Raw genomic sequence first — 16,608 nt, 5'->3', positions numbered from 1 at the left:
TTCACATATACAACTAAGGGTCACTCCCTTTTAAAACCCTCATTAATACCTTTAATTTGATACCCATATCGTACAAACACATTCTAGAGTCACCCCTGGTCCACGTTTATGGCGATATCTCGAAAAGGCGTCCACATATAGAACTAAGGCCCACTCTCTTTTAAAATACTCATTAACACCTTTCATTTGATACCCATATCGTACAAAAAAATTCTATAGTCACCCCTGGCCCACCTCTATGGCGATATCTCGAAAATGCATCCACCTATAGAACTAAGGCCCACTCCCTTCTAAAATACTAATTAGCACCTTTCATTTGATACCCATATCGTACAAACAAATTCTAGAGTCACCCCTGGTCCACCTTTATGGCGATATCTCGAAAGGGCGTCCACCTATAGAACTAAGGTCCACGCCCTTTTAAAATATTCACTAACACCTTTCATTTGATACCCATATTGTACAAACGCATTCTAGAGTCGCCCCTGGTCCACGTTTATGGCGATATCCCGAAAAGGCGTCCACCCATAGAACTAAGGCCCACTCCCTTTTAAAACACTTATTAACACCTTTCGTTTGATACTCATATTGTACAAGCGCATTCTAGAGTCAACCCTGGTCAACTTTTATAACGATATTCCGAAAAGGCGTCCACCTATAGAACTAAGGCCCACTCCCTTTTAAAATACTCATTAACACCTTTCATTTGATACCCATATAGTACAAACAAATTCTAGACCCCACCTTCTTCTCTGGTCCACCTTTATGGCGATATATCGAAAAGGCGTCCACATATAGAACTAAGGCCCACGCCCTCTTAAAATACTCATTAACACCTTTCACTTGATACTCATATCGTACAAAATAAATTCTAGAGTCAACCCTGGTCCACGTTTATGGCGATATCCCGAAAAGGCGTCCACCCATAGAACTAAGGCCCACTCCATTTTAAAACACTTATTAACACCTTTCGTTTGATACCCATTTTGTACAAGCGCATTCTAGAGTCAACCCTGGTCCACTTTTATAACGATATTCCGAAAAGGCGTCCACCTATAGAACTAAGACCCACTCCCTTTTAAAATACTCATTAACCCCTTTCATTTGATACCCATATAGTACAAACAAATTCTAGACCCCAACCTCACCTCTGGTCCACCTTTATGGCGATATATCGAAAAGGCGTCCACATATAGAACTAAGGCCCACGCCCTATTAAAATACTCATTAACACCTTTCACTTGATACTCATATCGTACAAACCAATTCTAGAGTCACCCCTGGTCCACTTTTATGGCGATATCTCAAAAGGCGTTCACCTATAGAACTTAGGCCCACTCCCTTTTAAAATTATTATTAACACATTTCATTTGATACCCATATTGTACAAACAAATTCTAGAGTCAGGCCTGGTCCACCTTTATGGCGATATCCCTTAATGGCGTCCATCTATAGAACTATGGCCACTTCCTCTTAAAATACTCTTTAATACCTTCCATTTGATACACATGTCATACAAATACATTCCAGGGTTACCCTAGGTTCTGTTTACAACATGGTGATTTTCCCTTACTTTGTCTCCACAGCTCTCAACTGAGTATGTAATGTTCGGTTACACCCGAACTTAGCCTTCCTTACTTGTTCTTATTCTGTACGAAATATTGCCCCGATTTTGTTATGCCACGATTTGTATGCTGCCACGGCTTTGTTATAAGAAATGATATCATTAATTCTCATACATCAGATGATGAATAGCACTGTACTATTGAAATATCTTGAGACTTTTTTATGTGTATGGGCAAGTCTGGGTTCCTGACGGAACATTTTCATGTATTTTGTGAGAATATTCCCGAAGCTTTGGCGAAATTTTACATTCCTTAGACGAGAGGCTGATGCTCGTAGATTAACGAACGCGACAATATTAACTCAATTAACAACACTATATGACATTGAAAATATATTATTTTCAAGATATACCTCAAGATTTAGGTCTAGCCTAGTATACAAAATCTGCATACTTGGATCATATACGCCCACAAAATCCGGAGTTGGGATCCGAAAACCCCTTTTAATAAGCGGAGACATCTACTCTCATATAACTTTCTATCTGTTTATTCTTCCATGTATTTTTACGTCATTGAAATTAATAAATTTGTGTGCTTGCAGCGATGCACGAATATAGGTTTAATTGACAGAAATATAGGAGAAGCAGTATAAAATAAACCCTAAATTTCAATTTGTGCATTTTGAGTAACCGTTTCATTTACCATTTTGCTTGTCACTAATCGAAAAATATTTTAACTGCATCCATACACTACAATCAAAAGAAAAATTCTAGGTAGTTTGACTGCTTCCTTTTGTTTGTGCATATGCAATCGTTGACTACACCAACCTCAATTAATCTTTAAAACATTCATCCTTGACTGATCGCATTTTTTGCAGAGCTTATGGTTTTTATGAAAAAAATTAGTAAAACTCTTGAAAAGTTGCCTTTAACTTTTAGCTTTTATTCTTAGCCTTAAAAAATTTTATTTCGCTTCTTTTAGCCTTTAATTTTTGTACATATAGCCTTTTTTCTACAAAGAAGTTCTGGCAACACTGCTCTAGTGTTTTGACATGCAGTGAAAATTAAAACGAAAAGTGGGAAGCAACTGTCAGTAACCACAATCTTTTGTAGCGAGTGTTTGATATCAAACATACGAAATGACGTCTATTGTTATCTACGCTCTTTGTAACATGTTCAATGTTCTCATATCGAATGTTGTGTCAAAAACTAACATAATCCATAATTGCTCTCTGGGGATTTGCACATATCAAACATATTACATTTAAATCACGTCAAACACTGATGTTAAAGAAGGTTTACATCAATAGCGTATGTAAACTGACTTTGTAAGGATATTTATAAGAGTGGTGTTGTGTTGAATAACATAAACACTTACATACATATATTAAATTGTGCACGTCTGACAACATTGCAAGTTAAACCTTTTCATATATTTTATCTTATACATGTAATTTCAAATAGGGAACTTTCGAATCACAAAGGTAAATCTTTTTGCGATAACATAGGTATAAAAATAAATTATTTTTTGACAACTCTTCTCCAATCTTAAATAATAAAACATTGATAGTATACATAGGCGAATTGGCTTTAAAATTTCTATTTTTATAGTGGCTAATTAGATACGTACTTGAGTTTGTATACGATAAGCAAAATCTAGAGCTTATTTGTTATTTACAATTTAAGCGTAATTTCTAATTAAAATAAAAAATTTAATATGTGAATGAATTGAAATAGAAAAATGAGTAAGTAAATTGATTAATGGTGGTAACGAAGTGAAGTGGCAAGTGGTGTTTACATAGGGACATCTGCAACTATTAGTGCTAAATTAGATGTCAAGGCAGGGAGGGATGAGAAGCACGAGCGTCATGTCACCTGGGCGGCTCATAACTGGGAGAGGGAGGAGTTCTGGCCATAGTTATACCCCTTTTTCTTTTAGCAGCGTTTTTTTTTTTGTTAGTTAGAGAGACTAGTGCATCCAATAAATTTTTTTGTGATAAATAAACAGGGACTCCGAAATAAGATGTAATGGGGTCTAGTGATTTGAGGAAAGGTCGCGAAATAAGTTTTGAATCCTCGCAGGATTATCGACTATGGGGCGTGTTTAAGACCCATTAGAATCGACCGCCTGGCTCTTCTTAACTGTTTTCTTTTCTTGTTCAATCACCTTTAGAACACAATTCCTAAAAATCTATAAAGGAACATTGTTCCAAGTAGAAGTGATTTTTGGAAATACTAAGTTATCGACTTTAGTTCATTATTTAGTCCAAAATCAACCCCTACTTACTTATTCAGTGGTCCATTACTGAAAATATCTGTCAGCAATAGTCCTAGTAAACGCCAGCTGGAACTCCATCTCGTTCGATGTTCACTTACCCATCACGAAATTACCACCTTAAGAGTTATATTTATACTCAGTTGAGCAGAGCTCACAGAGTATATTAACTTTGATTGGATAACGGTTGGTTGTACAGGTATAAAGGAATCGAGATAGATATAGACTTCCATATATCAAAATCATCAGTATCGAAAAAAAATTTGATTGAGCCATGTCCGTCCGTCCGTCCGTCCGTCTGTCCGTTAACACGATAACTTGAGTAAATTTTGAGGTATCTAGATGAAATTTGGTATGTAGATTCCTGGGCACTCATCTCAGATCGCTATTTAAAATGAACGATATCGGACTATAACCACGCCCACGCAGAATAGAAAATTAATAAGATTTTGGACAATGGGCGTGGCACCGCCCACTTTTACAAGAAGGTAATTTAAAATTTTTGCAAGCTGTAATTTGTCAGTCGTTGAAGATATCATGATGAAATTTGGCAGGAACGTTACTACTATTACTATATATAATCGACCGCCTGGCTCTTCTTAACTGTTTTCTTTTCTTGTTCAATCACCTTCAGAACACAATTCCTAAAAATCTATAAAGGAACATTGTTCCAAGTAGAAGTGATTTTTGGAAATACTAAGTTTTCGACTTTAGTTCATTATTTAGTCCAAAATCAACCCCTACTTACTTATTCAGTGGTCCATTACTGAAAATATCTGTCAGCAATAGTCCTAGTAAACGCCAGCTGGAACTCCATCTCGTTCGATGTTCACTTACCCATCACGAAATTACCACCTTAAGAGTTATATTTATACTCAGTTGAGCAGAGCTCACAGAGTATATTAACTTTGATTGGATAACGGTTGGTTGTACAGGTATAAAGGAATCGAGATAGATATAGACTTCCATATATCAAAATCATCAGTATCGAAAAAAAATTTGATTGAGCCATGTCCGTCCGTCCGTCCGTCCGTCTGTCCGTTAACACGATAACTTGAGTAAATTTTGAGGTATCTAGATGAAATTTGGTATGTAGATTCCTGGGCACTCATCTCAGATCGCTATTTAAAATGAACGATATCGGACTATAACCACGCCCACGCAGAATAGAAAATTAATAAGATTTTGGACAATGGGCGTGGCACCGCCCACTTTTACAAGAAGGTAATTTAAAACTTTTGCAAGCTGTAATTTGTCAGTCGTTGAAGATATCATGATGAAATTTGGCAGGAACGTTACTACTATTACTATATATGTGCTAAATAAAAATTAGCAAAATTGGATGAAGAACACGCCCACTTTTTAAAAAAATTTTTTTTCAATTCAAATTTTAACAAAAAATTTAATATCTTTACTGTATATAAGTAACTTAAGTCAAAATTCAACTCCAGTAATGATATGATGCAACAAAATACAAAAATAAAAGAAAATTTCAAAATGGGCTTGGCTCCGCCCATTTTCATTTAGTATGTCTAGAACACTTTTAATGCCATAAGTCGAACAAAAATGTACCAATCCTTGCCAAATTTGGTAGGGGCATAGATTCTATGACGGTAACTGTTCTCTGTGAAAATGGGCGAAATCGGTGGAAGCAACGCCCAGTTTTTATACACAGTCCACCGTCTGTCCTTCCGCTCGGCCGTTAACACAATAACTTGAGCAAAAAACCGATATATCTTTACTAAACTTAGCCCACGTACTTATCTGAACTCACTTTATCTTGGCATAAAAAATGACCGAAATCCGACCATAACCACGCCCACTTTATCGATATCGAAAATTACGAAAAATGAAAAAAATGCCACAATTCTATACCAAATACGAAAAAAGGGATGAAACATGGTAACTGGATTGGTTTATTGACGCAAAATATAACTTTGGAAAAAACTTTGTAAAATGGGTGTGACACCTACCATATTAAGTAGAAGAAAATGAAAAAGTTCTACAAGGCGAAATCAACAGCCCTTGGAATCTTGGCAGGAATACTGTTAGTGGTATTGCATATATAAATAAATTAGCAGTACCCGACAGATGATTTTCTGGATCACCTGGTCCACATTTTGGTCGATATCGCGAGAACGCCTTCACATATACATCTAAGGGCCACTCGCTTTTAAAACCCTCATTAATACCTTTAATTTGATATCCATATCGTACAAACACATTCTAGAGTAACCCCTGGCCCACCCTAATGGCGATATCTCGAAAAGGCGTCCACCTATAGACCTAATGCCCACTCCCTCTTAAAATGCTCAGTAACACCTTTCGTTTGATACCCATATCGTACAAACATTCTAGAATCACCCCTGGCCCACCCTAATGGCGATATCTCGAAAAGGCGTCCACCTATAGACCTAATGTCCACTCCCTCTTAAAATGCTCAGTAACACCTTTCGTCTGATACCCATACGGTACAAACATTCTGGAGTCACCCCTGGCCCACCCTAATGGCGATATCTCGAAAAGGCGTCCACCTATAGAACTAAGGATTACTCCCTTTTAAAATACTCATTACCACCTTTCATTTGATACCCATATCGTACAAACACATTCTAGAGTCACCCTGGTCCACCCTAATGGCGATATCTCGAAAAGGCGTCCACCTATAGACATAATGCCCACTCCCTCTTAAAATGCTCAGTAACACCTTTCGTTTGATACCCATATCGTACAAATATTCTAGAGTCACCCTTGGTCCACCTTTATGGCGATATCTCGAAAAGGCGTCCACCTATAGAACTAAGGATTACTCCCTTTTAAAATACTCATTACTACCTTTCATTTGATACCCATATCGTACAAACACATTCTAGAGTCACCCCTGGCCCAACCTAATGGCGATATCTCGAAAAGGCGTCCACCTATAGACATAATGCCCACTCCCTCTTAAAATGCTCAGTAACACCTTTCGTTTGATACCCATATCGTACAAACATTCTAGAGTCACCCTTGGTCCACCTTTATGGCGATATCTCGAAAAGGCGTCCACCTATAGAACTAAGGATTACTCCCTTTTAAAATACTCACTACTACCTTTCATTTGATACCCATATCGTACAAACACATTCTAGAGTCACCCCTGTCCCAACCTAATGGCGATATCTCGAAAAGGCGTCCACCTATAGACATAATGCCCACTCCCACTTAAAATGCTCGTAACACCTTTCGTTTGATACCCATTTCGTACAAACACATTCTAGAGTCACCCCTGGCCCACCCTAATGACGATATCGCGAAAAGGCGTCCACCTATAGACCTCATGCCCACTCCCTCTTAAAATGCTCAGTAACACCTTTCGTTTGATGCCCATATCGTACAAACATTCTAGAGTCACCCTTGGTCCACCTTTATGGCGATATCTCGAAAAGGCGTCCACCTATAGAACTAAGGATTACTCCCTTTTAAAATACTCATTACCATCTTTCATTTGATACCCATATCATACAAACACATTCTAGAGTCACCCCTGGCCCGCCCTAATGGCGACATTTCGAAAAGGCGTCCACCTATAGACCTAATGCCCACTCCCTCTTAAAATGCTCAGTAACACTTTTCGTTTGATACCCATATCGTACAAACATTCTAGAGTCACCCCTGGCCCACCCTAATGGCGATATCTCGAAAAGGCGTCCACCTATAGACCTAATGCCCACTCCATCTTAAAATGCTCACTAACACCTTTCATTTGATTCCCATATCGTACAAACACATTCTAGAGACACCCCTGGTCCACCTTTATGGCGATATCTCGAAACGGCGTCCACCTATGGAACTAAGGATCACTCCTTTTCAAAATACTCATTAACAGCTTTCATTTGATACCCATATCGTACAAACACATTCTAGAGTCACCCCTGGTCCACCTTAATGGCGATATATCGAAAAGGCGTCCACCGATAGACCTAAGGCCCACTCCCTCTTAAGATGCTCAGTAACGCCTTTCATTTGATACCAATATTGTACAAACAAATTCTAGAGTCAGCCCTGGTCCACCTTTATGGCGATATCCCTAAATGGCGCCCATCCATAGAACTATGGCCTACTCTCTCTTAAAATACTGTTTAATACCTTCCATTTGATACACATGTCATACAACCACATTCCAGGGTTACCCTAGGTTCATTTTCCTACATGGTGATTTTCCTTATTTTGTCTCCATAGCTCTCAACTGAGTATGTAATGTTCGGTTACACCCGAAATTAGCCTTCCTTACTTGTTTTATACTCAGTTGAGCAGAGCTCACAGAGTATATTAACTTTGATTGGATAACAGTTGGTTGTACAGGTATAAAGGAATCGAGATAGATATAGACTTCCATATATCAAAATCATCAGTATCGAAAAAAAACTCGATTGAGCTATGTCCGTCCGTCCTTCCGTCCGCCTGTCCGTTAACACGATAACTTGAGTAAATTTTGAGGTATCTTGATGAAATTTGGTATGTACGTTCCTGGGCACTCATATCAGATCGCTATTTAAAATGAACGATATCGGACAATAACCACGCCCACTTTTTCGATATCGAAAATTTCGAAAAATCGAAAAAGTGCGATAATTCATTACCAAATACGGATTAAGCGATGAAACTTGGTAGGTGAGTTGACCTTATGACGCAGAATAGAAAACTAGTAAAATTTTGGACAATGGGCGTGGCACCGCCCACTTTTAAAAGAAGGTAATTTAGAAGTTTTGCAAGCTGTAATTTGGCAGCCGTTGAAGATATCATGATGAAATTTGGCAGGAACGTTACTCTTATTACTATATGTCTGCTTAATAAAAACTAGCAAAATCGGAGAACGACCACGCCCACGTTTTAAAAAAATTTTTTTTTTAATTCAAATTTTAAAAGAAAAGTTAATATCTTTACCGTAGGTAAGTAAATTATGTCAACATTCAGCTCCAGTAATGATATGGTGCAACAAAATACAAAAATAAAGGAAAATTTCAAAATGGGCGTGGCTCCGCCCTTTTTCATTTAATTTGTCTAGGATACTTTTAATGCCATAAGTCGAACAAAAATTTACCAATCCTTGTGAAATTTGGTAGAGGCTTAGATTCTAGGACGATAACTGTTTTCTGTGAAAAAGGGCGAAATCGGTTAAAGCCACGCCCAGTTTTTATACACAGTCGACCGTCTGTCCATCCGCCCGGCCATTAACACGAAAACTTGAGCAAAAATCGATATATCTTTACTAACCTCAGTTCACGTACTTATCTGAACTCACTTTGTATTGGTGTAAAAAATGGCCGAAATCCGACTATGACCACGCCCACTGTTTCGATATCGAAAATTACGAAAAATGAAAAAAATGCCATAATTATATACCAACTACGAAAAAAGGGGATGAAACATGGTAATTGCATTGGTCTATTGACGCAAAATATAACTTTAGAAAAAAACTTGGAAAAATGAGTGTGACACCTACCATATTAAGTAGAAGAAAATGAAAAAGTTTTGCAGGGCGAAATCAAAAGCACTTGGAATCTTGGAAGGAATAGTGTTCGTGGTATTACATATATAAATAAATTAGCGGTACCCGACCGATGACGGTCTGGATCACCCTAGTCCACATTTTGGTCGGTATCACGAAAACGCCTTCACATATACAACTAAGGGCCACTCCCTTTTAAAACCCTCATTAATACCTTTAATTTTATACCCATATCGTACAAACACATTCTAGAGTCACCCCTGGTCCACGTTTATGGCGATATCTCGAAAAGGCGTCCACATATAGAACTAAGGCCCACTCCCTTTTAAAATACTCATTAACACCTTTCATTTGATACCCATATCGTACAAAATAATTCTAGATTCACCCCTGGCCCACCTCTATGGCGATATCTCGAAAGGCATCCACCTATAGAACTAAGGCCCACTCCCTTTTAAAATAATCATTAACACCTTTCATTTGATACCCATATCGTACAAACAAATTCTAGAGTCACCCCTGGTCCACTTTTATGGCGATATCTCGAAAGGGCGTCCACCTATAGAACCAAGGCCCACGCCCTTTTAAAATAATCATTAACACCTTTCATTTGATACCCATATTGTACAAACGCATTCTAGAGTCGCCCCTGGTCCACGTTTATGGCGATATCCCGAAAAGGCATCCACCCATAGAACTAAGGCCCACTCCCTTTTAAAACACTTATTAACACCTTTCGTTTGATACCCATATTGTACAAGCGCATTCTAGAGTCAACCCTGGTCCACTTTTATAACGATATTCCGAAAAGGCGTCCACCTATAGAACTAAGGCCCACTCCCTTTTAAAATACTCATTAACACCTTTCATTTGATACCCATATAGTACAAACAAATTCTAGACCCACCTTCACCTCTGGTCCACCTTTATGGCGATATCTCGAAAAGGCGTCCACATATAGAACTAAGGCCCACGCCCTCTTAAAATACTCATTAATACCTTTCATTTCATACCCATATCGTACAAAATAAATTCTAGAGTCACCCCTGGTCCACTTTTATAACGATATTCCGAAAAGGCGTCCACCTATAGAACTAAGGCCCACTCCCTTTTAAGATACTCATTAACACCTTTCATTTGATACCCATATAGTACAAACAAATTCTAGACCCCACCTTCACCTCTGGTCCACCTTTGTGGCGATATCTCGAAAAGGCCTCCACATATAAAACTAAGGTCCACGCCCTTTTAAAATACTCATTAATACCTTTCATTTGATACCCATATCGTACAAAATAAATTCTAGAGTCACCCCTGGTCCACGTTTATGGCGATATCCCGAAAAGGCGTCCACCCATAGAACTAAGGCCCACTCCCTTTTAAAACACTTATTAACACCTTTCGTTTGATACCCATATTGTACAAGCGCATTCTAGAGTCAACCCTGGTCCACTTTTATAACGATATTCCGAAAAGGCGTCCACCTATAGAACTAAGGCCCACTCCCTTTTAAAATACTCATTAACACCTTTCATTTGATACCCATATAGTACAAACAAATTCTAGACCCCACCTTCACCTCTGGTCCACCTTTATGGCGATATCTCGAAAAGGCGTCCACATATAGAACTAAGGTCCACGCCCTTTTAAAATACTCATTAATACCTTTCATTTGATACCCATATCGTACAAACATATTCTAGAGTCAGGCCTGGTCCACCTTTATGGCGATATCCCTAAATGGCGTCCATCTATAGAACTATGGCCCACTTCCTCTTAAAATACTTTTTAATACCTTCCATTTGATACACATGTGATACAAACACATTCCAGGGTTACCCTAGGTTCTGTTTACAACATGGTGATTTTCCCTTACTTTGTCTCCACAGCTCTCAACTGAGTATGTAATGTTCGGTTACACCCGAACTTAGCCTTCCTTACTTGTTTTTTATTTTTTTCATTTTTTGAAAACGAAGCACGAGTTTAAAAAGCTTAAACAATTTGCATAATTGAAAATTCCAAAAAAAAAATATATATATATTTGCAAAAAAAATAAATAATTAAAATATTCTGGTCACCCTAATTGTTTCTCGCGGTCATAACACATATACACCCATGTACATTACTTCTTTTACAAGCTGATCAGCACGTATACATGGAAGCGCTTTCATCGTGAGCTGTATCTCCATTCATGTAAGTTAACATTAATTGCTTCAACTCATATAATTTGTATCACTACTCAGAGAGCACATCATATTCAGTCACATTGTATGATGCTAGAAAATTGTATTAAAGGGTTTCATGCAAACTCTTTCGCATGATAAAGTTCTATCCGAACATTTTGTTGGTTTGGGCTGATTATGTTTGATTGAGTATAAAATGCAAAGATCATAAATCAACAAGAGTCATCACTTAACATGTTTGCTTCGAACACAAACTACTCGCTAATCAAGATTGTGGTTACTGACTTTTCTTTTTAAGGCTGTCCGCAAAACACGGCGAAAACCACGGTTGCCACTTCGTACTCTGTTTGGTGCGCTGGTATCTTTTTGTCAATTTTGGTGCTTTTTAAGGAAGTAGCCACGATTTTAATATCTTTGTCTTTTTCTCTACTGCACAGATTCAAAAATTGTTCAATCATTTAATTGCAGCATAACAAAGGCAATTCCGGCACATAAAGGAGTAATGTCGGATTTTCCAAAAAACCAATTTTGTATATATGTAATTGATGAAACAACGGACTTATCAGAACGAGATATCTATTTTTGGTGGTTAGATGTTTCGATCGGTTAACAAACAAATTTTGTCATAGATTTTAGTAACTCAATTAGAGCCTACTAAAAGTGATACAACACTGAATTAAAAACTTATTTCAAAATCACGTTTGCCTCTTGGTAATTTTATAAAGCCTGCCATTGATGGAGCCAATGAGATGACCAGCGAAAAAATTAATTTTAAACAAAATTTTACATTTAGTGCATTCAGGCGAATTGACTTGAACTAGGTAACCTATCACTCTGTAAAATAGCTGAGTTTGTATCCTCTTTCTTATTCTGTACGAAATATTGCCCCGATTTTGTTATGCCACGATTTGTATGCTGCCACAGCTTTGTTATAAGAAACGATATCATTAATTCTCATACATCAGATGATGAATAGCACTGTGATATTGAAATATCTTGAGACTTGTTTATGTGTATGGGCAAGTCTGTGTTCCTGACGGAACATTTTCATGTATTTTATGAGAATATGCCCGAAGCTTTGGCGAAATTTTACATTCCTTAGACGAGATGCTGATGCTCGTAGATTAACGATCGCGACAATATTAACTCAATTAACAACACTATATGACATTGAAAATATATTATTTTCAAGATATACCTCAAGTTTAGGTCTAGTCTAGTATACAAAATCTGCATACTTGTATCATATACGCCCTCAAAATCCGGAGTTGGGATCCGAAAACCCCTTTTAATAAGCGGAGACATCTACTGTCATATAACTTTCCATCTGTTTATTCTTCCATGTGTTTTTACGTCATTGAAATTAATAAATTTGTGTGCTTGCAGCGATGCACAAATATAGGTTTAATTGACAGAAATATAGGCGAAGCAGTATAAAATAAACCCAAAATTTCATTTTTTGCATTTTGAGTAACCGTTTCATATACTATTTTGCTTCTCACTAATCGAAAAATATTTTAACTGCATTCATACACTACAATCAAAAGAACAATTCTAGGTAGTTTGACTGCTTCCTTTTGTTTGTGCATATGCAATCGTTGACTACACCAACCTCAATTAATCTTTAAAACATTCATCCTTGACTTATCGCATTTTTTGCAGAGCTTATGGTTTTTATGAAAAAAATTAGTAAAACTCTTGAAAAGTTGCCTTTAATTTTTAGCTTTTATTCTTAGCCTTAAAAAATTTTATTTCGCTTCTTTTAGCCTTTAGTTTTTGTACATATAGCCTTTTTTCCACAAAGGAGTTCTGGCAACACTGCTCTAGTGTTTTGAAATGCGGCGAAAATTAAAACGAAAAGTGGGAAGCAACTGTCAGTAACCACAATCTTTTGTAGCGAGTGTTTAATATCAAACTTACGAAATGACGTATATTGTTATGTACGCTCTTTGTAACATGTTCAATGTTCTCATATCGAATGTTGTGTCAAAAACTAACATAATTCATAATTTCTCTCTCGGGATTTGCACATATCAAACATATTACATTTAAACCACGTCAAACACTGATGTTAAAGAAGGTTTACATCAATAGCGTATGTAAACTGACTTTGTAAGGATATTTATAAGAGTGGTGTTGTGTTGATTTTGAATAACATAAACACTTACATACATATATTAAATTGTGCACGTCTGACAACATTGCAAGTTAAAACTTTTCATATATTTTATCTTATACATGCAATTTAAAATAGGGAAATTTCGTACCACAAAGGTAAATCTTTTTGCGATAACATAGGTATAAAAATAAATTATTTTTTGACAATTCTTCTTCAATCTTAAATTATAAAACATTGATAGTATACATACGCGAATTGGCTTTAAAATTTCTATTTTTATATTGGCTAATTAGATACGTATTTTAGTTTGTATACGATAAGCCAAAATCTAGAGCTTAGTTGTTATTTACAATTTAAGCGTAATTTCTAATTAAAATAAAAAATGTAATATGTGAATGAATTGAAATAGAAAAATGAGTAAGTAAATTGATTAATGGTGGTAACGAAGTGAAGTGGTAAGTGGTGTTTACATAGGGACATCTGCAACTATTAGTGCTAAATTAGATGTCAAGGCAGGGAGGGATAAGAAGCACGAGCGCCATGTCACCTGGGCGGCTCATAACTGGGAGAGGGAGGAGTTCTGGCCATAGTTATACCCCTTTTTCTTTTAGCAGCGTTTTTTTTTTTTTTGTTAGTTAGAGAGACTAGTGCATCCAATAAATTTGTTTGTGATAAATAAACAGGGACTCCGAAATAAAATGTAATGGGGTCTAGTGCTTTGAGGAAAGTTCGCGAAATAAGTTTTGAATCCTCGCAGAATTATCAACTATGGGGCGTGTTTAAGACCCAGTAGAATCGACCGCCTGGCTCTTCTTATCTGTTTTCTTTTCTTGTTTAATCACCTTTATAATACAATTCCTAAAAATCTATAAGGGAACATTGTTCCAAGTAGAAGTGATTTTTGGAAATACTAAGTTATCGACGTTAGTTCATTATTTAGTCCAAAATCAACCCCTACTTACTTACTCAGTGGTCCATTACTGAAAATATCTGTCAGCAATATTCCAAGTAAACGCCAGCTGGAACTCCATCTCGTTCGATGTTCACTTACCCATCACGAAATTACCACCTTAACAGTTATATTTTTTTTTTTATTTTTTAAATTTTTTAAAAACGAAGCACTATGGCAATGAAAATCTTTCACTGGTGCCAGAAGGCTCAGAAGCGAAGGTAATATTTGTACCATCTGTCAACAAGACCTTAAATCAGATTAGGAAGTGCGTAAAACTTTATGTAACCATATATATCATCAGAAGTTGGTTATCCACTTCACAAGAATGTCCGTATTGTAGAAGGGCTTGTAGTTTTCGCGAATTGCAAAAGATTACGATCGGTAATAATAATCCGAAATTTTCCAATCCGACTCAAACGTCACAAGGACGAGGAGGAGCGGTACCCAGATATAATTTTCGATACAATTCTAAGCGCCGACTTATAACGAGAGTAATAGCAATAACGCATCACAACCAACTAATAACCATGATCAAAATCGCTCTTTACCTTTGATGAATGTTAATTCTGAAAATCGAAATAATCGTTTTCGAGTAAACGATAATACCCGGCAAAACGTTAATTCAAACTTAGTTGATAGTAGCCAAATATCTCAAATCGTGGACGCAGCTATTCTACGATTGAGAGCCAGCCTAAATCTTCAGTCCAATACTCCGAATACAACATTGTACCCGGATAATAACCAAATACGACAGGATCAGCAAGGTTTTCAGCCAGCTAACGTTCCATCCATTTGCCAGGATAAAATAACGACCATTATACAAAACTGGCATGTAAAATTTGACGGTTCAGCTGACGGACTAACTTGCAACGAGTTCATATATCGCGTCCATGCGCTGAGAGCGGAAAGTTTAAACAACAATTTTAATACAGTTTGCAAAAATTTACATATTTTGCTTGCTGGTAAAGCCAAAACCTGGTATTGGCGGTATCACAAACAAGTACCGGCCATTGACTGGAATTATTTCTGTACTGCGTTAAGGTATGAATTCAAAGATTACCGTTCGACATACGACCTACGTGAGGAAATAAGAAACAGAAAGCAACTTCCAAATGAAACTTTTGTAACTTTTTATGACTCAATAATGTCCATGATAGATCGACTCCCCATACGAATGGAAGAGCACGAATTAGTAGAGTTGCTAACTAGGAATTTGCGTCCCGATATCCGACATGAGCTTCTATATGTTCTTGTACTTTCAGTAGCATATCTACGAAAGTAAGTACAAATGAGGGAAAATCTGTTAAATGAAGCCACATATCAACGAGCATCCCTACCCCGGACCAATCCGCCAACATATGCTCCGAGACGCAATGTTGCATACTTAGAGGCAGGTGAAATGAAAAAAATCAGCTCTGATTTGGAGGAAGCTCAAGTTTCGGCAGTGGAATTACCATCCGGTCACATCCGGCAACTAATCTGTTGGAACTGTGATGAAGAAGGTCACCCATGGGATATGTGCGCTAAGATACGCAACATTTTTTGTTACGGATGTGGTGCTAAAAATGTATACAAACCCCATTGCGAAACTTGCATATCCAGGCCAAAAAACCCCCAAAGAAGACGTTCGAACTCAAGCGAACGTCCAAAAACCTGAAAAATTAGAGTTAAACGGTGAAAAAATTCCAATTAATTCCGACAGTTATTTAAGATTCGACCAAACGTTAGGTGTAGAAAACTCCCACAACTATAAAATTTTTAAACGAGAGTTCGATTCAAAAGCTGTCGATAAACTCATTTACCCACGTAAACCATTACATGAGCGAATACGTAACTACATTGAAGCAAGGAACAGAATTTTCCAGGATCGTTCTGAGCCCAATTAATATTCAATAAAAACCAAAAGGTCAACCTTGCGAATTAGGCGCTTTTGGAAAGCAATTAAAGATAGGAAAAACATGTTAATATCGTCCATTTTAAATGAAGAAGATGCTAGGTATTATTCAAAAGTGAAGCTTCTTGAC

This window comes from Eurosta solidaginis, chromosome X (genome assembly GCF_040869045.1).
Source record: "Eurosta solidaginis isolate ZX-2024a chromosome X, ASM4086904v1, whole genome shotgun sequence".
Classification (NCBI taxonomy): Eukaryota; Metazoa; Arthropoda; class Insecta; order Diptera; family Tephritidae; genus Eurosta; species Eurosta solidaginis.
Note: the sequence above shows the minus strand (reverse complement) of the source record.